Here is a 27,035-nt window from a genome sequence, read left to right on the forward strand (position 1 = left end):
TGATCAGTGTTCTTCGTTAGGGTGCTCGTCTTTGCTAATGATTTCGCGTTTCACGCTAGTCAAAATGATAAAATTTACTCAATGTATGCCACAATTATTAATAAGACAGGGATGCCGAACAGCGAAGGCACGCAAGATCAAATTCGCGCGTGGTTTGCATCGAGTGTACGCGGCCAGCTTAAGCTTGGCGTCCATTTTCAGCAACGTTGCTGCCATGCAGTGAAGCAAGAGCTAAACTTTCCTCTAATGAGGTCCTGACGCGAGGCTATAACGTCCGCATTCGTTACTAATAGTGAGTCGTGCACGAATAGAAAGAAACGTGGCGTAATTGGAAACGGATGTCGGCTTGCTTCGCAAACCCGACGAAGTCACGTTCTTCATGTGGAGAACAGTGTATTTTGATTTTCAAGCGCAAAGAGCACACGTGAAACGCGGAGATAATTATAAAATTATCTGTCATTACCTTAAAAAGTCATTAGATAACATTGCAAAAGCATTACATTACAAAAATGTTTAGCAAGTTTTCACATTAGCACATAAGCGTTACTTTGAATGCAATATCAAAATTAGGGTCCCCGTCCTCTCGTCGCATTATTAGGAGATGCGAATGCAAGTTACGTGCAAGACAAGAGAGCATGGATAGGCAGATAGGTTAACCAGAGGTAGTCCTGTACGCTACCTTGAACCGGGCAATGGCCAGCAGGGTAATCAGAGATACATATTGTAAGGCGAGAGAGAGAGAAAGAGAGATAAGCACAAGACAAACCGCGGTCACTATAGAGTGGTAGCGGGCGGTGTTCTTAAAGTTTATCCCGAGTGCCCGTAGAACGCATGAACCGTTGTAGCAGGAATAAAGCCTTCAGTGTGGAGTTTCTTTGTGAGCACCGGTCTGCAGCATTTACTTCTGATAGTGGACGATTGTTCACTTGGTTCAGAACTCTGCTCATGACTATAGCGCGAGCTCACACAGATAATGTGTGTGAGCGTCTCTACACAGCCGCATGGGAGGTTGTTGGCGATTACATTACGGAAGACATGAGAGTTTCTACTTGTGACTCCTAGGGACAAACGGTAGAGCGTGGCCTGCTCACATGGTCGTAACCCGGGTGGTAGATATATATGTATACCCGGAGAAAACGAATGCAAACGGCACATGGTGAAAACGTTCGAGTCCCAGACAGGGGGAACCTACGCTCACGGGGCATTTACCGCAGCCCAGCCACAGCGTGCAAAATAGCACATAGTACAACGGAAAGCGCAATTGTTAAAGCCGTCGGGGTGCACTTTCTCTGGGGTAGACCTAATTTCACGCAGGCCCTGATAGTATTACGCAAAGACGTTTTGGAAGTAAATGTGTCTTTCTTCACTGAAACTAATGCGATAATTTTAGACAGACTATCTTTTTCTGCCATTGTATCGATCTGCATTTTCTAGTCATTATTCGTGATTGTCTATTTTACGTATGTTTTAGCCTTTCTATTTTTCTTTTTTGGAAGATGTGTATTTTCAAAAATTGTCGCTCATACATGTCTGTCTTGAGCAGATCATACCTTTGCTCTATATCTTTTGTGGTATGATCTCTTTGCTTATGCACTTATACCCTCATCATTTCATGGTTGCTTGTTTGCTTGATTTGTTCCATTGTGTCGTGTGCATCTAGAATAAACGTTATCTTTCTATCGCTACATATGTCTAGGGCTGCTAAAGATACTCTGGCGTACGAAGTCCACTGCATTCCCAAGCTTAATTCCCTGAAGTTTTACTAAGGGGCCCCTACATCATTTGGGATGGGATGGAAATAAATATTAGTTTACATATCAAGCAGCTGTACGAAATTGTCAAACATGAATCGTGATATTGTATCATCAGGGTTAGTGCATCCGCAATTTGAATTCCCCAGAAGTGCAGATTTCGCAACAGACGACCCGACAACTGAGTCGCAACGGTTTGCGTAGTACTTCCCTTTTTATATACAAATATCATCACGTGGCGGTTTTACCCTATGGATTAGCATACCGAATGCGAAAGAAAAGTCATAGAACGGGAAATGAACCGATCGGGTGCATAATGCGTCGCGTCCCCGAGTGATTTCCTGTTCTTTCATCTTCATGCAAACGAGAAATTTCATTTTCGAATAACGAACTATTCCACGTAATTTACAATCACTCGCGCAATTTATTCCGCCACTACTCTCGACAAGGCGAAGATATTTTTCAACGAAATATTTCTTCATTTTGTTCTCTGTTCGTCGTTCGCCATTCATTGCTGCGATTTTGTGAAAACTGAAATCGCGCACGACAAACGAAAAGGACTAGCGGGTAGGTCATTGCTCGAGGCTATACAGACCTCTACATTAGCTGAACAGGTGCGTCGTAAAGAAAGCTTCCTTATATTGCAGCTCAAACTCATTTCCTTCAGTCTCTTTCAAGTGTGCCGGCGGGGCCTTTCATTTCCACCATTCCGAGGCTTTCCGAGCAATTATGCGTAGAGAAACATTCTTCTATTGTTGAACCATCCGCGCACCTTCGGTTGACAAAGCGGGTACAGTCGTCTTCCCGGGATATTCTGCGGGTGTTCTTTGAACAGCTTTAACAAAATGCTGGTCGAGTGCAATATTTTTTTTTCTTTTACCACCAAAACATTTCATCGTCAGCACCTACTATAGGTGGTACGTGGGCAAGCATTTCTATGCCTGCCCAACGAGCAAGCCCGTCCGTCTGTCGAGTAATACGAGATTAATTTCAAGATGGGGTTTACAGCAGCACGCGAATTGAACTGCGAGCTGCTTCTCACTTCAACGCGAACTGAACGGGGAGAACACAACGCACATGAAGCTTCTAGCGGTGCTTCTAGTGATTATACAAAACACAGAAGCATTCGAAGACGAAACAGCAGGTTATTAGAACCTAATGCTTACACGTCATATAGATAATTACCGCAGCAGATTCAGCGCGTAATTTTTTTTTTACCTGATGAAACACATTTAAATTTTACTTGAAAATTTCTTAAATGAGATCAGAAAGTCCGCAATTCTTTTTACTATATTTGCAGCACCTCAGTGACACGAGAAACGAAAACTAAAATGGGCGTCCATCTAAAATTGATGCCTTATCGGGCTTCCGTCTTTTCACACAGCGTACTTTTGGTTGGCACGTGAACCATCTCTCATATTATAGCCGTCTGCAAAACAGGTAGTCTCGCATAGAACTGCAGCGGTAGGTTAGTGGCTATAGCGTTCCACTGCGGAGCTCAAGGTTGTGGGTTCGATTCTGGCCACCGTGGCCGAAATTCAATAGGGAGGAGGGGTCAATAAAGGAAAGCTGGTGGTTTGCTTTGATTCAGGTTCTCGTTAAAGAAGCCTGAGTGGTCAAAATTATTCCGAAGACTCCGAGCACTGCGTACCTCCTAATTGTATCGTGGTTTTGGCAAGTAAGACCTCGGGCCCCGGTAAATTAATTCATTATTGTTACCATGATACCGACAGCAATGTTCACTGCTAAACGCGTGCCACTGCGCCACTCACTTTCTTGATGTGTTAACCTTGTCTGTTAAGCCAGTCTGTGTGGTGAAATATTTTCCTAATTAAAATTTATCACACGATATGGGGTTTCTCGGGTAACTCAAGAAATAACATGCCATATGGCTGGTTGGCACCTGTCTTTGACCAAGATTGTGGCGCAGCAGAACGGGCATGTGTGCGTGAACGTTGCAGTTTTGAGTGCGCTGCTTCAGCCATATGAGGGCGCAGACGATAGAATGCACCTGTATTTGTCGTTCGTATCACGCGTGCCTTTATTCTTTCACTGCAATTTGAACTCATCATCATCATCATCATCCTGGTTACGCCCACTGCAGGGCAAAGGCCTCTCCCATACTTCTCCAACTACACTATACGGACGGGCAATTTTGAACTACTATATACTATAAGAATCTGAACGTTTAGCACTTCAGCATCCAAATCTGATTGAGGCACTGAGAGCCGGTGTGCTACGAACTTGGAACCAATAGCTACAACTTGAATGAGCGAATGAATGAATGAATTTATTTATTTATTTATTAGTGGAAAACGGCACGAAAGTGAAACGGAGACACGAAAGAAGGACAGGCGAGGCGCTGACTACCACTATTAGTATTTATTTTTGCGAGCACAAGTACATACGCTTAGCAGGGGAGGGGTGTGAAAACAAGGAGAGCCCATGCGCCATCAGTTTCATTAATCGAAAAAGAAATTGACTATTTCCGCAGTTGAATGATTCACTGTGTCAGGCAGGTTTGGACGCATGCGCGTGTTTTATCACGCATACCAGGACACGCGTCATAGTGCGCTCAACAACACGGGGGGGGGGGGGGGGGGAGGAGAATTGACGTGCACAGAGTGCATCTCGATGGCAGCACATATTCGTTTGGGGCGACAGCCAGGGGCCACCTTTCTGCGTGGCCAGCCCGCGGAGTTTCCCCAGTGTCCCTGTTTTGTAACGTTACGCAACCCGTGACACAACTGCTGCTGGGCAGCGTGGAAAAGCGCCCTGGCAGATGACAGGCGTTTCGCAAGACTGGCGTGGTGAAGAACGCCGACAGCAGCACTGCAGGCGTCATGCCTCGATTCCCCCGAGATGAGACAAGCGAATAACCGTCGGCGATTGTCAGCGCTCATTGAACGAACCTGATCACTTAGCTCGACGTTTAATGTCCGTTCCACTCAGATCAATGTATGCATCCCGGTGTGATGCGTGCGCTGGTCTGAGTGGTGCGCACATACCCCTGTGCAGCATCCACACCGCTCTACAATACGAACGCTGACAGGTTTGAAACATCGCTCTTGGCAGAAGCGGAAGCCATGCCGTTTCCCTAGCTTCGGCCACAGCCGTGCTATGGCAGTGCCGGTTGAACGGCGAGTCACGGTGCGTCTACTTCGTCGTTCTTGCAGTCAAAGACTTCAGTCAAAGCTTCACGTCACGCCTTCTAAACTTCCAGGCGTGGCCCGCACTTGCGCCCCCGATACCACGGACTGCACAAGGAGTTTTCGGGGCAGCACGAAGGCGAGTCAAACGAGCCTCGAGTTTCCTTATGAATGCTTTAAAAAAAAAGGAGTTGTAGTTCAGGACGACCATATAAACTGCTAAATAGGCTTTAAAAAAATTCACTCGTCATCCCGGCCCTGTTAAAGCTGTTTAAAACCATCACTACAACAGCAGAGGGGGGTATGCAATGCATTATTGTTTTAGTATAATGGTAGTACTGGTAATTTAGAGTAGTGGTAGCAAAGGTAGTAATGGTAATTTTCATTGCACGCCCCCGCTCGTCGTATTGACGCTTCTTTTTCCCTTTGCCGCTCCTCGTATTCGGGACGCTCCTAGGCACTCCTAACTATGCGTTGCCTACTCATAGAGATTTTACAACAATAATGTGTACTAGGTTGGTTTTTTTATATGAAGGGCTAGAGACGTCACTCCCCCACGTCGCAAGCTGCCGCCGCCGCGGCCCACAGTTTTTTTTTTTTTTGCTAATGGACGCGGACGCGTAACATGTTGACCACCGAGACGCTAATAACTTTGCTGTAAATCCACTTCCCATTGTTCATGATAAGCAGATGTAAGCAGCCAGCATGGTTATCACGCGTCATCACAGCGACAAAAAACTCTGTTTATATCAGTCAGTCACTGTTACTAGCGAATCATTATCGTTAATCGTCAGTGAAACGCTTTCGCCTTTAAAAGTAGGGATAGGAGGCAGCTATGAATGCTTGACCTGTCAAGGGCTTAGAACAACACTTCAGCACACTTCTAACATATGAAAATGGGAAAACTGCCTTTCAAATCAGCGTCTTCTGTTAGAATCACCACTGCTGGGTACTGTTTGGATGGCATTAGATCACAATTATGTGGTGATGCTGACATAGCTAACCAACTCCGTAATTTGCTTGGGAAAGAAAATGGCGCAGGAACAGATTCTTTCAAGAATTCTTAGTTTGCTGTTAACCAACGCGAAAACACGTTGCAGCAAGCATTCAGGCGGATATGACCGTGTTATTGTTGACATTTGCGAAGGTAACACAATCACATCTAACACTCATACCACGGATGTAAAAACACCCGCGTGCTTAGATTTAGGTGCACGTAAAAAAACCACAGGGTGTTGAAACCACAGGGTGTCGAAACCACTGTAGGGGGTTCTCAAAGTCACACTACATAATTCATGTAGTTTCTTTTTAATTTCGATGGTTCGTGCTCTTGCTATCCTTCATAATTTTCATTTATTGCAAAATCGTTTTCTTTTTTAATTATAGCGACGTAAAAAGATGCGACCAACGTCAGAGTCGAAGCTGTGACTAAGCTCAGACTAGCCACGGGACACATATTATGAACAAGAGATATTTTAAGGCTGTTGAAACAATGCGAAAAGCCAAGTCTGTAGCACCGTTATCTCTATTATTTTTTTCGTACATAGCCAATGGGCGGGCTGGCAAGTTACAGGTAACTTTCTGTGTTTCTCGTTCGCAGTGACACGTCAGCCTCCGCTTTCTCGCGCGTGTTTGTGCTTTCTTCTTTTGTTCAGTGTTTCACCCACCGTGGTTGCTCAGTGGCTATGGTGTTAGGCTGCTGAGCACGAGGTCGCGGGATCGAATCCCGGCCACGGCGGCCGCATTTCGATGGGGGCGAAATGCGAAAACACCCGTGTACTTAGATTTAGGTGCACGTTAAAGAACCCCAGGTGGTCAAAATTTCCGGAGTCCCCCACTACGGCGTGCATCATAATCAGAAAGTGGTTTTGGCACGTAAAACCCTATATATTATTATTATTATTGTTCAGTGTTTCACCAGGCATGTTGAACAACTCCGCGAAGGGCACCAATTCACTTCACTTGATGTTTCTGACCTGCATGCACTGCAAGCTCAGATGCATCATCTCGAAGCGAATCTTGATTGCCCCAGCAAGGACCGTGTAGAAAAGTGTAAAGGAGGTCCCCCTATGAATCCTCTCAGCGAGTGTTCGTAAAAATAAAGCTTGCTTGACATGAAAGTTGTTACCTGTATGGGGCATAAAGATGGCGTCGGAGTGCACGATACTAAAATAAAGAGAAATAATGTCATCGTACTTAGTTTATAGCATTTAATAAACCACTCTACAAATGCTTCATTTCGTGCAAATTCCGACATGCGCGTCGGATCTGCATTATCTTTTGTCCATGAGAACGAAAGCCTAACCTTGTAGTCTGCTAGAAGCACAAATTGGCATTCCGACTTAAAAACTTCATAGGAAAAGCGCGTTTTTCTTAAAGATATTTAACGTGACTTTTATGCCAGTAAATATGGCATATTCATTAGAAATATTTTGAGAATATTACATTCGGGGCATATGCTTTAAAGGAATGTTGTCTACGTCCCCGTGATACAATTGAGACCGTTGCATAACATGTCAAGTTGTTCGCTATCGACGTCCTAGATGATGAAGTTGGCTGTATTTCGTTATACTGCTTTACAACAACTTTATTAATTTGCAGCCTTGGAAGCACCTATATTCCTTCGTTTCTAATTGTTTTTTCAGCTGGAGGAAATGTGTTTCTAAAACTACCCGGATCTTTAGTTATACTCCTTGTTCTGGGCATGTGTAATTAATACAAAACACCATGGCAACGCAAGTTGAAAGGCATTGCGAAAGAAATGTTCAGATTTAAATATTATAAGGAAAGCTGTTATTGTGCAACAGAAAAATAGAACAATAAAATAGGAAGAGCACGTCATACATAATGAGATTAACTCTTTTCGGAAAAGTCTGGACCATTTTCTTTAAGGAAAAACCCCTTTCCCGACTCCTTAGGAAGCATCTTATTTTGAAATTCCCCTTTAGTGTATCCCGAACAACGAAATTTCCCAGTTTAGACTTTTTCAGACAAGCACTCCCAAGGTCTCTGTTGAATATGTGCACATAAAAGTAAATAAAGCAGACAGTAAGAATGCTACACGGCCAGCGCAGACGTCGCTTTAACTTTATGGTGACGAAATATTAAATGAATTTTGCAGTTCTTTGCAGTAAATACAACTTAAGCACAATGTCACCTAATTGTCTTCGCTTGTCCTTTATCTATTCGTGTGTGTTTTTACTTCGTATACTCAGCTAGTATTCCACAATGGCGGCCATGTCGAGCACGGTAGTAAAACGGTAAGGGCCGTTAAATCTTGTAGCACTCCAGACCTCACATTTTTGTGTATTTTTTCTAGAGTTCATCGGAAAGATTCTAATGTAGCTTGTGAAAAAAGAAGTGTAGCGAAGCAGGGAGGAAAGCTCATGCTTAAAGGGGTATCTAGGCTGAGGCAGCTAAAGAAAACTTCAATACCGCGTCGTCGGAAACGCCTGCGGAAACAAAACGTGAGAATTGGCCTAAGCGCTCATTAAATGTTGTCATTTCTACTTTGTACCCAATCCTGCTCGCGAGCATGGTTACAGCTCAGATGACCACGATTGCACGCCGTACTGACACAGATCGTCAACTGGCTATGCTTTGTTAAAGCTCCTTTTGACTAGCAAGTGGCCGCATAACACAAGTACATCGGGTTACAAGAGCGTGTAGCAACAACAGGACAGCGTGATAATATCGTAACAACAACAACAAAAGAGTGTTTCTCGGGCGGCCACGTAGACTGGAGCCTGCGCTGGAAAGGCTGGGTGTACACAGGCCGAACAATGACGCGTGCAATATTTTTGCGGCGCAGCTGGTGAGAAAAGCAATTACCGCAGAATTTACTCATCGGTTTAGAGTGAGGGCCTTGTGCAGTACCTGCAGCTGCAATTAACGAAAGTTCGCTGAGCGAAAGTGTTACTGCGTCGCCGGCCGGGCATAATATCAAGGAAGCTAGATATCAAGGCTTTTTTAGAATTTTTTACTGAGTCGGGCCGTGATTCAAGGCTGTGAGCGGCCTTGCAGACACAGATATGTATGTAGTTGCATCTTGCTTTATATCTTCGTCATCGCTCCTGATAACTATTTTTCTCTTTTCCCTTTTTGTATGAGCACAGCAGGAACCTAGAGGATTGTACCTCAGGGTGACTGCTACGCATTTTGTGTAATAAATTTTTTTCTCTGGCCATAAGTAAATTGAGCTCCTGTTGAGAGCAAAGTTAGAGTTATTTATCTTTTGTTTTTCTAAGTAACAGAAACATTTTAGTGAGCTCGGAATGAACAGTGCTTAGTGTTTCACTTACTGATCACTCTACATATTTCGCAGGAACACTAAATCAGCGGGAGACCAAGGAAGGTGTCCCCGCGTTGTCTATCTCACAAATACATGGTTATTGGGGAAAAAATGCATATACCTTTTTCTTTGTAATATACAGAATCTTAAAAAATCGTATAAGAACGATAGCACAATTCTAATCCATGAACTTCATTACTCTAAGACGCGTACATTATTTCAACGAGAAATGAAAATGTGTAAGTGACGAATTACCATGGTTCAACTTATTAGGTTTTTATCTACTTGACCTACTGCACAAATTGCTATTCGAGCCACATAGCCGGTGAGCTTTCAATACATATTGAATTCTGAAGATGGCACCACTTCCGAAATATACGCCGTTAAACTGGATGCAAGAATGCACTGTTGTCCCACTTAGTATTGGGAAAATCAAGAAAAATACGGCGTTGTATGCATTGACGCACAAGATTACAGGAAGGCCTCTGTATATTGTCGCAGAATTTGGGAATCAATACCTAGAAAAAGAAGTCAGCCTTAGAATTTCTTCCAAGTAGATACATCGTGTAAATACACTGACTGCCATTCCCAAGTTTCAATACCTGCCGTAAAGTGATTAGGTAAAAACTGAAATATTGCTTGTATTCTAATTAGGTTAATGTATGTTAATTTGAGAATCTTGAATGTCCTCATCTTTGAGTAAACCGATTCTATTATTAGAATTATGCTCTCTGCCACACGCACTTAAATAACACGCGTGGTCTTAAAGAACAACATGCGGTATACGCACAAAGCAACAAAGAACGCAAAAAGCGCAAAAATCCGTATACATGAGCAACAGACCATCCCTTTGTTTTCAGCTTTTTAGGCCTTCCCTGTGATAGCTAGCAAGCCACAACCCCATCTTATTGTCCAATAGGTCCGTCCTGTTTGTTTTGGCTACGGAAACTGCATTTACTGCATACAAACGCCCGTACTTTCGGTTACACTTTCGTTGTAATGACACGGTCATTACACCGTCGTCGCCATGTCGCATCAGCTTCTTTATCGGCTTCTTCGCCATATCAGTGCAAAAGAAAAACTTTTTTCCCGACCGCTTCCTTAAGCTAATCGAACTTCTAATACCCTGAATATATGTTCATAAATTATGAACTTTGAACCATTAAGCATCGCTTTCTGGAGCAAGCGTGCTCTTTGTCTAACTGACGATAGAAAAGTTGTTCACTCCCTGGTTTTCTGTAAAATGGTCTGCGTATTATGTCTGTGTTAAATGGAGGAAAAAAGCGCTGTCACCTATGCAAGATGTTCAATACATTTCAGCTATATCAAACAGGCTTAATGAAAGCTTGAATATTTAACGCTCTCTTGTTCAATGATTCCTATATGAATCGCCATGTCTCACGAGGTATATCTTGCCGGGAGAGAAGCTGGAGTGAAAAAAAAAGAATGAAATAAAACACAGTTCCGGCAAATTTTATTAGTTCGTTTATAGGGATAATTGGTTGCCGCGGGCCGTTAGGTTTTTCTGAAATTGGTGAATTTTGTGCACAATGTAGGAAACTCTGTGCCGCATTTGTGAGTACTATATACCACTTGTAGCGTTCTGGCTGTTGGAGTTAGGAGATATACAAATGGTGCAACTGTCGTTTGACAATAGCTTACGAACTAAAACTACAAATTTATGAACCTGGTGGTCGAATTCGCATATCTTTTTGCTCGCAAGTGCTCTTCACCATTAGTGGGCTGCCTTCGTTAATTCTGTGTGTAGCACCAAGATCATCATAAGAAGCCAATAAACAAAGACACCAACGACAACACAGGGCACATTACTTGTACTTGCTATTTGCATTAAAGAAATTATAAATTAATGGAATTCAAAGTGGACGAAAACACAGCTTGCCTCAGGTGAGGAATGATCCCAGGTCTTCGCATTAGGCGTGCGATGCTCTGCCACTTGAGCTACCGCGGCGTCGCTTTCCTATTCACTTTCCGGGGTGTTTATGTGTTACAACAATAAGACCTAACCCAGGGAGTGTTAGCCAGAGCCACCACTCACAGAACCTTGGCGGCGGCTGTGGAACATCCTTTCACCGCCAAGAAAGTGGATGGGGAAACGGCGCTGCGATAGCTCAGTTGGTGGAGCATCGCGCGCGTAATGCGAAGACGTGGGATCGTTCCCCCACCTACGGCCAGTTGTATTTAAGGCGTAAGCCTTCAGGGGCTCATGAGTGTCCTGGCGCAGTCCGTGGCGGACGCAGGAAAGCGGGGATCACCGGCGAGGGGAGCAAGGAGTGGAGGCGCCATGCCGGTAGCGCTGTGTGAGTGGGAGCGTGGGAGAGCGCACATCGGCGGCAAAGCTTGCAGCCGTATACGGCTGGGATTGCATCCCATGCTCATGGTCACGGGGGCGCCCGTTCGCAGAACAGTTCAGAACACAGTAACAGAGGCAGTCAGAGATAGGCTTTCGCCTATCGCAGTTTAGCTCAGCAATGTACCCACAGGTTTTTTTTCATCCACTTTCAATTGCTTTAATTTATCATTTTATCAATTTATCATATATCTTTTATCATTTCTTTAATTCACTTAGTATAATTTACCCTGTGACGTCCTTGGTGTCCTTCATTGTTAGATTTTCACTATGTGATTATTAAAAATCGGGCCCGCTCGGTTGACCCCCCTCCTTCTCGTGGCACCAGGACCGGCTCGCAGCAGCTTTTATGAGTAGATTTTGCTTAAGCACTCTGTGAATTCAGGTCATGGAGTTGTCGCCAGCTATCAACGATTTGCAGAGTTTGTGGGAGAGGGCTTTCATGAATAGGGAAAAATTGAGCAGATCCACTGCGCATATGTTCGAATCTATGTGAAGAAAGCCTATCTCGAAGTGGTTAATTGCTATATGCACGGGAATAGCCTTGCGTGCGATTGGGTCGGTTTTCATTTTATGCAGCGCGTTATCTCATTCAATGCGTATGCAGCACACAAGCCACTCACGCAATATATATTCTTATGCAGCACACAATTCACAAATCAGGTTTTAGTGAATCCACCAATTCAGCTGGGCGCAGAGTGTGAGAAGTGAGCGATGTTTGATATTTGACGGGCGAAGAATACATTGGAGAGCAGCGCACAGAGAGAACGACGAATATATATTATACTCCTGACATTGCAGTGCTGATATACATGTAAATGTAAGGGTTCTATACACCCTCTGTAACAACGGCACCTATCGATTCTGCGGAATTGGCCAGAAAGGGGCCCATACGCTGTGGCACATAGGCTGTACGTGGCCCGAGTAGGTGGGGCAGGACAACTACGGACATTTTTTAAAGAAACTGTTGATTGTAACGCGCAATTCAATAAGAGCAATCTTTACATTGAAGATAGCTATGAGGTGACATTCTATGTGCATGCCCTTACTCACTGTTTGACTACGCACAACAGAACTGCGCGCTCTGCTTCTTCTTTTGAGATAAAGGCGCAGTGCCTATATAAGCAGTCGCGTCATGTAACCTTCCTGCACTCTAGAAACGGTTGCACCCTTTGGTGTGTATATTTGCCATACAACAAGGATCGTAATCTGTACTTCACAGGAGAGTTTCATATCCCTCGCTGTGAAATTCTCTTGTCGGGTATTCCCGGGCGCCCAACGCTGTCCGAATGATCACATGGGCTAGAACTACGTCTTTTGTGATCACTCGTCCAGTTAGAGCTTCGTTACCGTCCTCTATCATTTTTTTGTAAACCCCTGAAGGTAAGTGTGTTACTAGTGCGACAAGAAAACAGCCTTAAGGGTGTATCCCTCGCCCGCGAGCTCACGCAGAATCTGTGGAACACCAATGAGTTCACGAACCAACGTCTCCACAGATTGGATCCATGTCTGCAACTCCGTCTACCACCAGGGTTACCACGAGCGGAAGCAACACTTCTGTGCCGCCTGTGGCTCGGCGTCGCATTCACGAACTCCTATTCATTCCGCATTGGAATGGCCGACAGCCCTACTTGCGACACCTGCGACTGCGAGGAGACGATTCAGCACCTCCTTTGTGACTGTCCCAGCTACAAAGTGCCAAGAACAGTGCTCGTAACCGCGCTCGAAAAACTGGACAATCGCCCCTTTACAGAGGAGAAGGCTCTAGGACACTGGTCCAGACGGGCTTCGGCACTCAAGGCCTTAAGGGCTTTGCTGAAGTTTTTAAGGACATGCGAATTGTGCGATCGCCTTTGAGTGTTGTATCGCGTAGTATCGCGGTACTGCGTGAATTTCCTTAATTTTTTTTTCTCCTCTTCCTCTTCTTTCTCCTTTTATTCCCTTTACCCCTTTCCCCAGCACAGGGTAGCCAGCCGGTACTTACACTGGCTAACCTCCCTGTCTTTCCTCCTCTTATCTCTCTCTCTCTCTTAAGGGTGTAAAAATTTCTCCAGTGATATTCATGCATATATCCACAAATTTACCTGCGAGGCCACTGTTCCAGCTTGGTGGCTATGTCGCTGGCCTGCTGAGCTCCAGGTCGCGGTGGCGGCCAGCTCGAAAAAGAGGGGAAAAGAAGAACTACGTAGGGCGAGTGTGTCCTGTGTGGCACAGGACGATCGCATCCTGCGACCAGCTCTCGCTCTGCGCGGCTCTTCCTTGGTGTTAGTTTTTTGGGGCTGCCCGTCACTGGAATCAACGCAATTTTCTCTTCTTCCAAAGTCGCCGGTATGACCCCGGCCTTGGTGGCCGCATTTCAAAGCGGGTGAAATGCAAACACATCGGACTCGTAAACATTCTTCAAGGACAAAATTATGCTGAGGTCCTCACAACAAGTCGTGCCTCGTAATAAGATCGTGGTTTTTGCACGTTAAGGCTTAAAATTCAATTTATGACATATGCTGCGAGATAGTGACGCAAAACCGCCGTGGCCTCGGCAACGAAAGCTTCGTTTTGCGATTGTTCCTCCGGTTGATTTCTTTTTCTCGTTCGTCAGAACCGACAAAGTATGCATTTGCTTTATTAAAGTCAAAATTCACACCACGGAGGTCTTAGGCGTAAGGCTCTCATCACCGCTTCACTCTTAATTACTTAGAAAGGCTTGAAATGCTCTCCGCCGGCTTCATTTTAGTGGTTCGCCAAATTTAGCAGAAAGCGCTCCAGCCGCGAAGTCTTCGGGTTCCCCGCTGGTGAACACCTAAACAAGTTCTTTTTTTTTTCCAGCCCCGAAGGAGCAGCGACATAAAATAGGTGGGACCGCGCTCTCTTAGTCGTCCCTCGCAATGATACCGCGGGGCCGCTTAAGTGCCCTTCGTTTCGGCGGTCCGAGGGTTTATTGGACTTTATCGCACCGCCGCAGTGGCGCTCAGGCAGGCAGTGGACGGAACTCGGTCGTAGGCGGCCGCGGAAAGGCGTCATAATGTTTGTGCGAATCTCTCGCCTCTCCCTTTCTCCGCATTGCAGGCTGACCACGCAGATTGAGTTTCTCTCGCCAGCAGCTCGGGGAACCGAACCGGCAGCCGTGACGGAGCAGCACCAGCAGTGGCGTTTGTAGTGCACTCCTGGGGAGCGTTTACGAGGATTTAATTCGGCGACCAAAACACTACAATATTCGGGACCGCGTGTCGCGCTAAAAGCTTTGTACAAAACGTTCCAGGCTTGTCTTGGCGTGCTCGCGCGCTTGCTCTGTGACAAATGATCGCATAGTACATTGGGTACGAGTGTCTCGGTGCCTACTCTCACTCTCTCTCTCTCGTTACTTCTGTTTCCCTTCCACAATGCTGAGTAACAGGTCAAAATTTTGATTCAGGCCAACCTTAAGGCTTTTCTGTCACAATACATGTATCTCTCTCTCTGATAAAACTTTTATAATCTGCTTGCGGTCTGGGTTAGTGTGCGTAATGCGTAAATATTTTTATTGCCGCATTGTTATATTCCTATGTGTGTTAAACATTTCGGGTGCAGCGACTTCTTTGTATTGTGGTAATCTTGCTCTTAATTGAAGTTCAAGTCTGTCAGCCCAGTCTGTTTAGTTCATATGAAGCATGAGTGCATAAAGCACAAGCACAGTCCAGAAATAAAGATGCCTTCTGGCCATGTTTTTTTTTTCTTTGTTGTTGTGAAATATATGATAATGACGTAATAAAGAGTGGTCAGGCACGAAAGCAAACCGAATGCAAGCTGATGCCATTCCTCTGGGGTGAATCATTAGGGACTTTTACTATATCGGTCGTTTCTGCAGGGAACAGACAACTGGAGCTATTGATTGCCCCGGGTAGTGTGCACTAGACCCCGATTTTACAGATAGGCGTGATTGTTCATATTTATTTATGTATTCGTTAAGGAGATTGTCTATTTCTTTATTAAAATACCCTCAAGAACCAGAGGGCGCTGCAGAGGGAGTGGATTACATTATAATTTAATTAGTAAGGAATAGAAAAGGAACTGCATTTCATTAGAAAAGAGGTTCATGATGGCAGTCATAACTGACTTGCTATATCCTGCGGCAGGGACAAACGGGGCGAGGTGATCCTAATCTTGATGGCCTTTGGTTGCAGTGCAAATAAGAAGCCACGAAAGAACAAGGGCCACTCTGTTGAGGTGGTCCACAAGCAATAACAAATATTATGGTTGTGAATTGAATTGGCGCCGCGATGGTGTGCAAGGAAATCTTTTCTTTTTATTATTTTTAAAGAAGGCCAAGAATTCTAATATTCTGTGTTGCCAGGTCTTGTGGCCAACGGAAGAATATCTTGCCCATCGAAGTGCCAATCGAAGCTGGAATGTTCTCCTCGGGAATGAATCGAGCCGATCAGTGATGGACAAATTACAATACGTCAATTAACGGACTTTGGGGAAGACCCCAAATTACTGCTCCATAGTGTAGCTTTGGGCGAGGTAGTGTTTGGTATAACAATTGTTTAGCACGTGTAGACGTTCGGTTAAAGTTTATTTGTGCGGAGTCACATTTGTTGGTAATGTAGTTTGTGTTCATACCAGGGTCGGTTACTGGTTATTTGAACTCTGTGATATTATGCGAAGCATATTACTAGAGCTCAACCCAGCTCCTCAGGCGCGGCGGTGTCGCCTTCAATACCACGTGACACCGTGACGTCACGACAGAGGAGAAACGGGGCTCCAACTCGCGCCGTCGCTCGCGTCGTCGCCCTCAAGGCTGACCACGTGACACCGTGATGTCACGACAGAGGAGAAACGGGGCTCCAACTCGCGCCGTCGCTCGCGGCGTCGCGGCGGTATATAAGCATTTGCGCTTGCCTCTGCTAGACACTCACGAGGTGAGATGCCTCCTGGAGACAGAGCTGCTCGGTGGAATGAGAAGCGAAGGTTGCGGCGTGCTACAGAGACTGTTTCTAGGTGGCTTTGCTACGGCGCAGCGACTACGCGCCCCGCATCGGACGCGGTGAGCATCGAGCAACGCAGCGTTCGGCGCGACAACGAAATTTGCGCCTGAGCAAGCGCCGCACGCCCGAGCCGACGCCGACGACACCGGCTTTTCAGCGACACGAGCTCCTTAACGCTGCCGCGTTAAAATAAAAGCTAGTATGCTGCGCATCGTGCGCTTAACCTTAGCTAAGCCACAGCCAGTTTTTATATGTTGAGGCAAGCTCTAATTTAGGTCTGTTGATAAAGTTCTCGAATGAATTGGATGGGGAGGAAAGTCGACAAATACTCATACCTTTCGGCCATTTGTTACACGAGTAAGACAGAATATTCATATCCGACCGAGCAAGAACAAAATGTAATTTATGCTGGCTATTTTGCGAAAGGTAGTGCAGTCGTCAACAAACAACTTTCTGGAGAGGTTTAGGCTGTTTAGACTGTCATTAATATAAAGTAGAAACAGAAAAGAGCGCAAAACAGAGCCCTAGGGAACACTATATTTAACAAAACTTTGGCAACAACACTTATTATCCATCACAAATTGAGCGTGATTAGTCGCAAGGGATTCAATCCAGTTTAAGATGTTATGGTGGTAGTTTCGTGTGCACATTTCAAGGACTTATGCCCGATGCGACACTTTGAGAAACGCTGTGGCGCAATAAGAAATACGCATACAACCTCCGATTTCTTGTCTATGAGTAAAATTACACAATGGGTGAAATATGAGAGTGGCATGCGTCCCCCCTCGCACGACAGATCTTCACGCGAGTGTCCCCTGCGAGAACCGTGCTGAAAGGAAGCGAAAAACAAGCTATATTCTAGGAATGCTATTAGATTGGTGCACATAAAATTTTCAGCTAACTCGCAGGGAGTACTTCTAACTGATGTCGGTGTGTAATTTATAATGCAATTGGGTTGCCAGATTTATTACAAGTGTAATGAAGCAGACGTGTCTCGTGTTTTCGGTGCCAGTTTCAAGACTATCACGACGACCTATGCGGTAATTGCGAGAGAGCTCGTGTTGTTCACTGCTGCTACGCTCCTGCTAGAGTGATTATTCCCTGTATAATTAGATCTCATTAAATTTGGTGGCGGTTGCTGGAGTTCCTGAAGTCAACCTGGAACTCTGCACTTGTACGTTGCCACCCAATACCATGACGGACGCTACCAACGCACCAGCGGAGCACCTAGCTGCCCCTGTCACTTGCGCCGGCGTTCTCCGTCAGCGCGACCCGGCCATCTTCAGCGGCAACCGGAGAAAATGACGTCGGAGACTGGCAGTGCTCTTATGAAATTAAGCGCTCACAATAAGTGGAACGCACGACCAGACGAAACTTAAGAACGTCATATTTTACCTTGGTTACACCGCAAACCTGCGTTTCAACAATCACGAATCTGACATCTCAAGTTGCTCCGCATTCAGGAGAGATTTTACCAAAGTGTTTGGCCGCCCCGCTGTCCCCAAGCTATGCGCCGAACAGCGTCTATGCCAGCGAGCACTGCAGCCGGGCGAGACTTCTTCCAGATACAATCAGGATGTATTGGACCTGCGCAGCCGTGTTAATGCAGCCATAACGGAGGATCCGGACAGGCCGCCATTGGGATATGAACCTGGAAACGTTTAACGCTAGAACGTTATCTCGTGAGGCGAGTCTAGCAGTGCTATTGGAAGAATTAGAGGGCAGTAAACGGGATATAATAGGGCTCAGTGAAGTTATAGGAGACCAAAAGAAGCATATACAGTGCTTAAAAGCGGGCACGCCCTGTGCTACCGGGCCTTAGCGGAGAGACGAGAACTAGGAGTCAGATTCCTGATTAATAAGAATGTAGCTGGTAACATACAGGAATTCTATAGCATTAACGAGAGGGTGGCAGGTCTTGTTGTGAAACTTAATAAGAGGTACAAAATGAACATTGTACAGGTCTACGGCCCAACATCCAGTCATGATGACCAAGAAGTCGAAAGCTTCTATGAAGACGTGGAATCTGCGATAGGTAGAGTGAAAACTAAATACACTATACTAATGGGCGACTTTAATGCCATGGTAGGCAAGAAGCAGGCTGGAGACAAGGCAGTGGGGGAATATGGCATAGGATCTAGGATTATCAGGGTAGATTTAGTAGAGTTTGCGGAACAGAATAATATGAGGATAATGAATACCTTCTTCCGCAAGCGGGATAGCCGAAAGTGGACGTGGAGGAGGCCGAACGCCGAAACTAGAAATGAAATACACTTTATACTTCATACACGAATTAGGCTAGACCTGAGCAGGGAACGAATGAAACTGGTACATAGGAAGCCGATCAATGAGTTAGCGGTAAGAGGGAAAATAGAGGAGTTCCAGATCAAGCTACAGAACAGGTATTCGGCTTTAACTCAGGAAGACCACTTTAGTGTTGAAGCAATGAACGACAATCTTGTGGACATCATTAAGGAGTGTGCAATGGAAGTCGGTGGTAACTCCGTTAGACAGGACCCCAGTAAGCTATCGCAGGAGACGAAAGATCTGATCAAGAAACGCCAATGTATGAAAGCCTCAAACCTTACAGCTAGAATAGGACTGGTAGAACTTTTGAAGTTAATCAACAAGCGTAAGACAGCCGACATACGGAAGTATAATATGGATAGAATTGAACATGCTCTCAGGAACGGCGGAAGCCTAACAGCAGTGAAGAAGAAACTAGGAATTGGCAAGAATCAGATGTGTGCGTTAAGAGACAAAGCCGGCAATATCATTACTAATATGGATGAGATAGTTCAAGTGGCTGAGGTGTTCTATAGAGATTTATACAGTACCAGTGGTACTGACGACGATAATCGAAGAGGGAATAGTCTAGAGGAATTCAAAATCCCAAAGGTAACGCTGGGAGAAGTAAAGAAAGCCTTGGAAGGGTGAAGGCAGCTGGGGAGGATCAGGAAACAGCATATTTGTTGAAGGATGGTGGGCAGATTGTTCTAGAGAAACTGGCGACCCTGTATGCGCAATGCCTCATGACCTCGAGCATACCGGAATCTTGGAAGAACGCTAACATAATCCTAATCCATAAGAAAGGAGACGCCAAAGACTTGAAAAATATAGACCCATTAGCTTACTGTCAGTTGCCTACAAACTATTTACTAAGGTAATCTCAAACAGAATCAGGAACACCTTAGAATTCTGTCAAGCAAAGGACCAGGCACGATTCCGTAAAGGCTACTCAACAATAGAGCATATTCACACTATCAATCAGGTGATAGAGAAATGTGCGGAATATAACCAACCATTATATATAGCTTTCATTGATTACGAGAAAGCGTTTGATTCGGTCGAAACCTCAGCAGTCATGGGGGCATTACGGAATCAGGGTGTAGACGAGCCGTATGTAGAAATACGGAACGATATCTATAGCGGCCACAGCCACCGTAGTCCTCCATAAAAAAAGCAACAAATCCCAATAAAGAAACGCATCATGCAGGGAGCTACGATCTCTCCCATGCTATTCACAGCGTGTTTACAGGAGGTATTCAGAGACCTGGATTGGGAAGAATTGGGGATAAAAGTTAATGGAGGATACCTTAGTAACTTACGATTCGCTGATGATATTGCCTTGCTTAGTAACTCAGGGGAACAATTGCAATGCATGCTCACTGATCTGGAGACGCAAAGCATAAGAGTGGGTCTAAAAATTAACCTGCAGAAAACTAAAGTAATGTTTAACAGTCTCGGAAGAGAACAGCAAATTACAATTGGCAACGAGGCACTGAAAGTGGTAAGGGAGTACATCTACTTAGGGCAGGTAGTGACGGCGGATCCGGATCATGTGACGGCAATGATCAGAAGAATAAGAATGGGCTAGGGTGCGTTTGGCAGGCATTCTGATATCGTGAAAAGCAGGTTGCCATTATCCCTCAAGAGAAAAGTGTATAACAGCTGTGTGTTACCAGTACTCACCTACGGGGCAGAAACCTGGAGGGTTACGGAAAGGGTTCTAATTGAATTGAGGACGACGCAACGAGCTATGGAAAGAAGAATGATGGGTGTAAGGTTAAGGGATAAGAAAAGAGCAGATCGGGTGAGAGAACAAACTCAAATTAATGACATCTTAGTTGAAAGCAAGAAAAAGAAATGGGCATGGGCAGGACATGTAATGAGGAGGGAAGATAACCGGTGGTCATTAAAGGTTACGGATTGGATTCCAAGGGAAGGGAAGCGTAGCAGGGGGCGGCAGAACGTTAGGTGGGCGGATGAGATTCAGAAGTTTGCAGGCATGACGGGGCCACCATTACTGCATGTCCGGGGTTGTTGGAGAAGTATGGGAGACGCCTTTGCCCTGCAGTCGGCATAACCTGGATGATGATGATGATGATCATGATGATGATGATGATGATGATACACAGCTTCGCTGCTCTTCCGCAATCGGAGAACGGAATGGCACTGAATTTTTTCTCTTGTATATACGTGGGATTTCGTGTGCACTGGATACTAGCCTGCGCTACCGACCTCACGGCTCTCAGTGCGCTACAGCTTCAGAAGCCGCGCGTTACGCTGAAGACTGCAGCCAGCTGGCTCGTTCGCTGACCAGTGGGGATTACGGGCATCAGAAGGTACGACGTGACAGTTTTCGTGCTAAGCCCACCATCCCTGCCGGTTTCCTTGTTTGGCTGTTTGTGCTACCTGACACCCCTGGCCATTCTTCTAAAATACTTGCATGGTACCATGGTCCGTACTATATCATCGAGGCTACTTCACCTGGGAACTATACCGCTGAGCCTGTTGCCCCATCACCGGACCTTCGTAGTCGGTTTCTGGCGACAGTTCATCTTTGCGGCTTCAAGTCACATTGCAACCCCGTAATCATGCTGCTCCCTTAGTCACCGGGGCCAATGTAATGAAGCCGATGCGCCTCGCGTTTTCGGTGGCAGCGCGAAGAAGACTCCCGCCCCATTTTGATAATTAGTCTCTCAAGTAAAATTATGGTACCTATCTTATTCTCGCACATAATGGACTTTTTAGGCAGCAACGAGTTTTTCCATCCATCACAGCCCATATTGCGAAAGCTATTCTCTTGCGAACACAATTAGCCATCTTCTTGCGTGATATTCACCTACACCTTGATGTTCGCATCCAGACAGACGGTATTTTTTATTTTGCAAAACTATTTAATATAATAGCCCAGACACGTTAATTTCTAAATGTTTATCACTTTAACTTGCATCCTCCCTTCGTACCATGGAGAAAATGTTAGCTGACTGAACGCTCACCGTCCGTTCATGTTAATAACCGGGTGGCAAACCTACTTCCCGAAACTATAGGAATACCGCAAGGTTCCCCTTATTTTATTAATGCATGCTAAGTACATTAAGTTCTTAATGTGCTCCTCTCTACTTACCCTCCGGGGGAAGGGTAGGGAGATGGGCACGCTTTAATCCGGTCGCCCTGGGCGAACGCGCGTGCCCTGCCGGGCCGCTGTGCTTTAAAAGCGATCTGCGTAAGGAACACAGTCCGCCGTGCGCTGTGTTTTCGTAGCTTAGTTCGCGTTGATGCGAGACGCAGCGTGAAGGTACCTTCGCTCACTGCTGCTGCCTCTCTTTTGCAATATCTTTATCAGTGTGTGTGTTAGTTTCAGAGAATAACTACAAGTAAACCAGGCTGGGAAACGCTGCCCACGACGCGTAAGCGGCTATATGGATTTCTATTCTAAACTGTTGTAAACAATTCGTGTTTTTACTTGTGTTACTTAATCCAGCGAAAACTCCTTTTACCTATGCACTTCTCATTCCAGGGCGTCGGGCAAATTACAGGGCATGGCGTGATTATGCACACTTCTGGCGCTTGAAAGCGCTGTCTGCTACTGCTCTCAAAGTGCGCACTCAGAAAATAGGAAACTAAACCTCTTTACCGGAATGGAAAATGGTGAGGAGGCTATATACCTGCTTGGCAATTACGAATACATGGCTAGACAGTTAAACAGACATGTATAAAACCGAGAGACGCAGAACTCCAGTTATCTTTTGGACGAACGCAATTACACCGTGCGGTAAAACGTTAAGAACGTGGAGCTCTTTAGGCGTGATCATCATCGTTTACTGTATTCTCCATTCGCGAAAGTAGCATGCGTTGAGCTTACAAGATAACGTTAGGCATTTACGTAGTCGTAATTACTTCCCAATTAACTACGACTCGTGGCGATCCTGCAGCTTTTCCTCTGTTGTTATGTACGATCGAGTCGCTGCAGACTTTTGGTGAACTGATGAACATATAAACGCTATAGTGAGATCTGGTTAGCATAAGTTCTTTAAGGCCACTGAGTCGCTTCCATGTGCACTCAAGAATCCCTTGTAGCCATCTGCTGCACTGGCGATGCCTTCTTCTTTGCATTCCACTCTGGCCAGCATTAAAGGGCAACTCCAGCGATGTTTTGATGTGAACGGATGTCAATGAAATTCGACGGGTATGTTCCTCTGAACACTTCCGTCATGTCCTCAAAAAATCAGGTTTTCGAGTTGCAAAGGTTTCTTGCAAATCAATCTAATTAATTGCCTCGAGCGCCCTGCCTTACGTCCTCCTCAGTTACAGGCAACATTGTGTATGACGTCAGGAGTGTTCCATGGAGAGCATGCCGGGATCATGCAGACGACAGCGACGAGAGCCTCGACGAGTCGACGATCCCAAGCAAGGCGTGAAAAGTTGTTGTCGCGAGAAGTTACGTTCCCTGTGGACGGCCCAGTGATGAGGGTGGCAACGTTGTTGGGCGCACGAACTTCAGCCCTCGCGATCCGCACACACAGTTTGAGCCGATGCCGTTTGCATTATGCCAGGGTAAGCTTATATGTAACGGCCGCTTCCGCTGCTGGCGGACCTGAGCGACTGGCCTGACTCTAATTAGGCCATTAGGATGAAGAAAACTGCTTCTGTAGTTCAGTATTGACCATACGGATTTGAAATAAACCGTTTCCCATTATGTACAGTGCACGCACAAAAAGCGAGAAGCAACGACATGGAACAGTATCGATATCGGTACCTTGCGGTTTTCAATGGAATGCTTGCAGCCGCACTCGCCGGTACTTCCCTAAATTAAATGCCACTACGAACATGGGTGTATGTTTAAGTATTGTCATGCAGACTCATAATTTAGCTTTCGAGGTGCACTGATCGCCTCGTATCCCAAATGGGCAGCAAGCGGAAAACTCTTCGATACAGCAGCGTAAACCACCTCGCTCAGCTGCCAACGGTGTCAATATACACTAGCATCAGCGTTTCCGCGAGAACGCTATGCGTTCCCTAAATGAACGATCATACGCGCAAAGTCCTCATCTGTGTCTACTTTACGGAACATAGTGAAGGGAATGCGAGGAATAAGTAGCCAGCGCAACTAAGATCCCGCACTACGGTCTCCCACTCACTGTATTCGAAGTTGTGTGGTCGCTCATATCAGGATGATTCAGAGTGATGCAGCGGTGCTTACATGCACAAAATCATGCACAAATGTTTTGATTTGTTCTGAGAATAATTGATGTCACCGATGAGCGGCTAGCATTATATCTCAAGCGAACCACGCGTGGTTGCTGTACCTGCCGGTGTAAACAAATGCACCGGTAGGTGCTTTGGACTGTCAACGGCGTTCTTGCTGAATGCAAACGCGGAATTGTGCTTCACATGTTACAATGAAATTGCGAAACTCTTCCCTGAGAAAGGGTAAATGACCTGAAACAGCAAGCTGCTAGTATAAAATTAGCGGTTTGGGCTACCCTTGGCACGATATGTATCGCATGGGCGCTGACTCTCCTGGTGGCGGATCGAATGCGAACGGCTATTCGTCGCTATTAAATTCATCAGGATTATAACTGTCAATCTTTTACTGATCCTAGGAGCAGGCGCAGCTGATATTGTGGCCCTAAGGTCCATAGCAGTCAGGAATCAGCTGACTGTCTGGTCTTCGCTGGTTTCGTTCGCCCAGAGGGCGAGACCAGCATGCCTTGCGCACTTTCCCCGCTGGGGACACTCGTGACTTATGTCACATGAAGAGGTTCGCTCGGCTGCTCTGTCAGGTTTCGGTTTCGTCTGTGCGCTCTTTTGCCTATTCAAAACGGCGCTGGGCAGGTCTTGTAATGCGCAGGTTAGATAACCATTGGACGAATAGGGTTACAGAATGGGTACCAGGAGAAGGGAATGTTGTAGAGGAAGGCAGAAGACTAGGTGGTGCGATTAAATAAGGAAATTTGCTGGTGCTAGTTGGAATCGGTTGGCGCAGGACAGGGGTACTTGGAAATCGCAGGGAGAGGCCTTCGTCCTGCAGTGGACATAAAATAGGCTAATGATGAGGATGATGATGAAAATTGTTTTCGAATTTGCAGAAAAATTTTATCACCAGACGCGTGACAGGAGGGTCTCGGAAACCTAAATATTCCAGTACCTTGACATAGTAAAAAAATCGACTGTGTTGCCTTTAACATACGTCCCATTGAAACCGCCGTCAGAATGGCGTGACCGAATTAAAAAAAATGTTTTAGTGTGGCAACCTTTGTTTCCCTGAAAGGATTGGGTTTAATCTCACTTATGACAGTAGAAATGACTCATTTGCCAGTACATGATACTATCAAGGCTCGACGCAGGCACCAGATAAAAAAAAGGCAAGTTTCTTTCTTATTTCCACAAGGTGCTCGATTTGCATCCATGCATCACCACCGCGTGGTGTTCTAAAAAGCCGATTACTTCCTTCTTAATTTGAATCGACTGTTGTACTCCTATTGCCATAGCATAGGTATTATTTATATTTAGAAAGAGCAACAGCCTTTTTAATTTCTTCCTTCCCCGAAAGAGCGATGTTTTTTGAAATTCTTTATCGAAGTGTGATGGTGGGCTTGTCGGTGCCTACGTGTCCGTGTTTGTGGCACAAATTTTAAGAAAAGAATAAGGAAACAGGCAAAAAGTTTTGCTTATCTTCAGTATTGTAAGTGTGTATGATGTCCAATCTGAAGATGGCTCTGATGGTATATTCTGGCAATCAGATAGCAAATGAAAGAACAGATATATATTAAGAGAGAGAGAAAGAGGTAGAGATTTACAGAAGCATATCCGCGTTAAGATAAGGAAATATAATTAAAGCATCTTCCTCGTAGTTGTTCATTTATGCTCGAAATTTGAGAACTTTCTCTGGCGATACCATTAAAAAAACATATTTTAATTTTCATTTCATTTGACGTCGAGGACGTTCTGTAGGTTACGGAAATAGCTATTGGCTCATGAAATAGACTCCTCCATAGTGCGGACAGCGCTACCGGCACCCCTGAAACATATGTTCACACTCTCATATATATTACATCGAGTCACTTCTTACATCCAATTTTTTAGGTATCTCAGGTAGCGCTTCGTTCACCCCTTATAATTTTCGGGGAGTCGTTTCGATTCAGTCCGCTCGCTTTCCCAACACCTCACCAAGAATAGGATATGTTACTGGCGTATTAGCGTCTTTACCCTTTTCGCACCTACAGCTCCGACGAACTTCTAAGGGGGGAACTACAGATGACGGCAGAATGTGGCAGTGTTCTTTTAAGATGTTGGATATTTCAGGAAACAATATTATTGAGGCTCGGAATCACTTGAAGAAATAATTATTATAGAAACAATTAATTATTGAGATTGTAAATATACGTGTATTTATATATTTATTGGTTATATATTTATGTATTGAAGTGGGGATTTAATAAAACTCGTCCAAGGGATCGAAAGAGGCTCTGCACGAACAGTGCTAGCTCTTGGCATTAACAGCACGAGCTCCGGTCTCGCGCCGAAGCGATGAGAGTGCCTACGGCGCTGCATGCATATTCTCCATTACGATTGCCGCGGCAGCTAAGATGGGCCATCCTGGCGACCCAAGGTGATGAAAAAACGGGGGGATGTCATGGTTGGCGGCATGTGGGAAGTGTACCGCGGCCATGGCGGCGGTTGTTCAATGATGGCGGCGCCGGTCCGACCACATAGTTTACAGGCGATATGCAGTCGACGATTCGGTATACAGACCCTTATAACTGGGAGCAAGCTTTTAGCTAAGTCCTGGAGAGTGAAATGGCAGCCGAAGCCAGACATTAGAATCAACAGCGAAGGACAGTGCGGGCTGATCGTGGTCGCGGCAATCTTTTGGATGCCTTCGGTATCGGATGTATATGAACGAAAGAGGGGTGAATTGAAGCACAAAAAGAAAAGTGGACAGCATTTGTCAGTAGTGCTACGAGGACAGTTCTTAACTGATAACAATGGGTAGCAGAAGGCAGAAAATGCGGAATCACGATTACACCAGTATCGGAGGAGATGCATGACAGGAAGATTCTGCTGTATTCAACTATATGATTGTATTGCTTGAATAAATATAACACAAATGACAGAAGACCCGACACCACGCGCGCTATACTTGCAACGGATGTATTACAGTTTCCTACAAGAGAGCAAGAAAGAACGTACTGTAATATGTGTGTCCACGGAGGTTCTTGAGGGGAC

At 45.4% G+C, this 27,035-nt stretch overlaps 1 protein-coding gene across 2 annotated transcripts in view; it reads left to right on the forward strand.

The window, feature by feature from the left end:
- The window catches only part of LOC135913786 (putative protein kinase C delta type homolog), a 725,274-nt gene that overhangs the window by 10,780 nt on the left and 687,459 nt on the right, over window positions 1–27,035 (forward strand). Inside the window, exon 1 of one of the 2 annotated variants that reach the window (XM_070541298.1) lies at window positions 8,810–8,933. The exons of the other annotated variant lie outside the window; for it this stretch is intronic. The gene's annotated coding sequence lies outside the window, so the exon portion shown is untranslated. Of the gene's footprint in view, window positions 1–8,809; window positions 8,934–27,035 lie in introns of those variants that run through there. 2 annotated transcript variants of the gene reach the window in all.

Source organism: Dermacentor albipictus, chromosome 6 (genome assembly GCF_038994185.2).
Source record: "Dermacentor albipictus isolate Rhodes 1998 colony chromosome 6, USDA_Dalb.pri_finalv2, whole genome shotgun sequence".
Lineage (NCBI taxonomy): Eukaryota > Metazoa > Arthropoda > Arachnida > Ixodida > Ixodidae > Dermacentor > Dermacentor albipictus.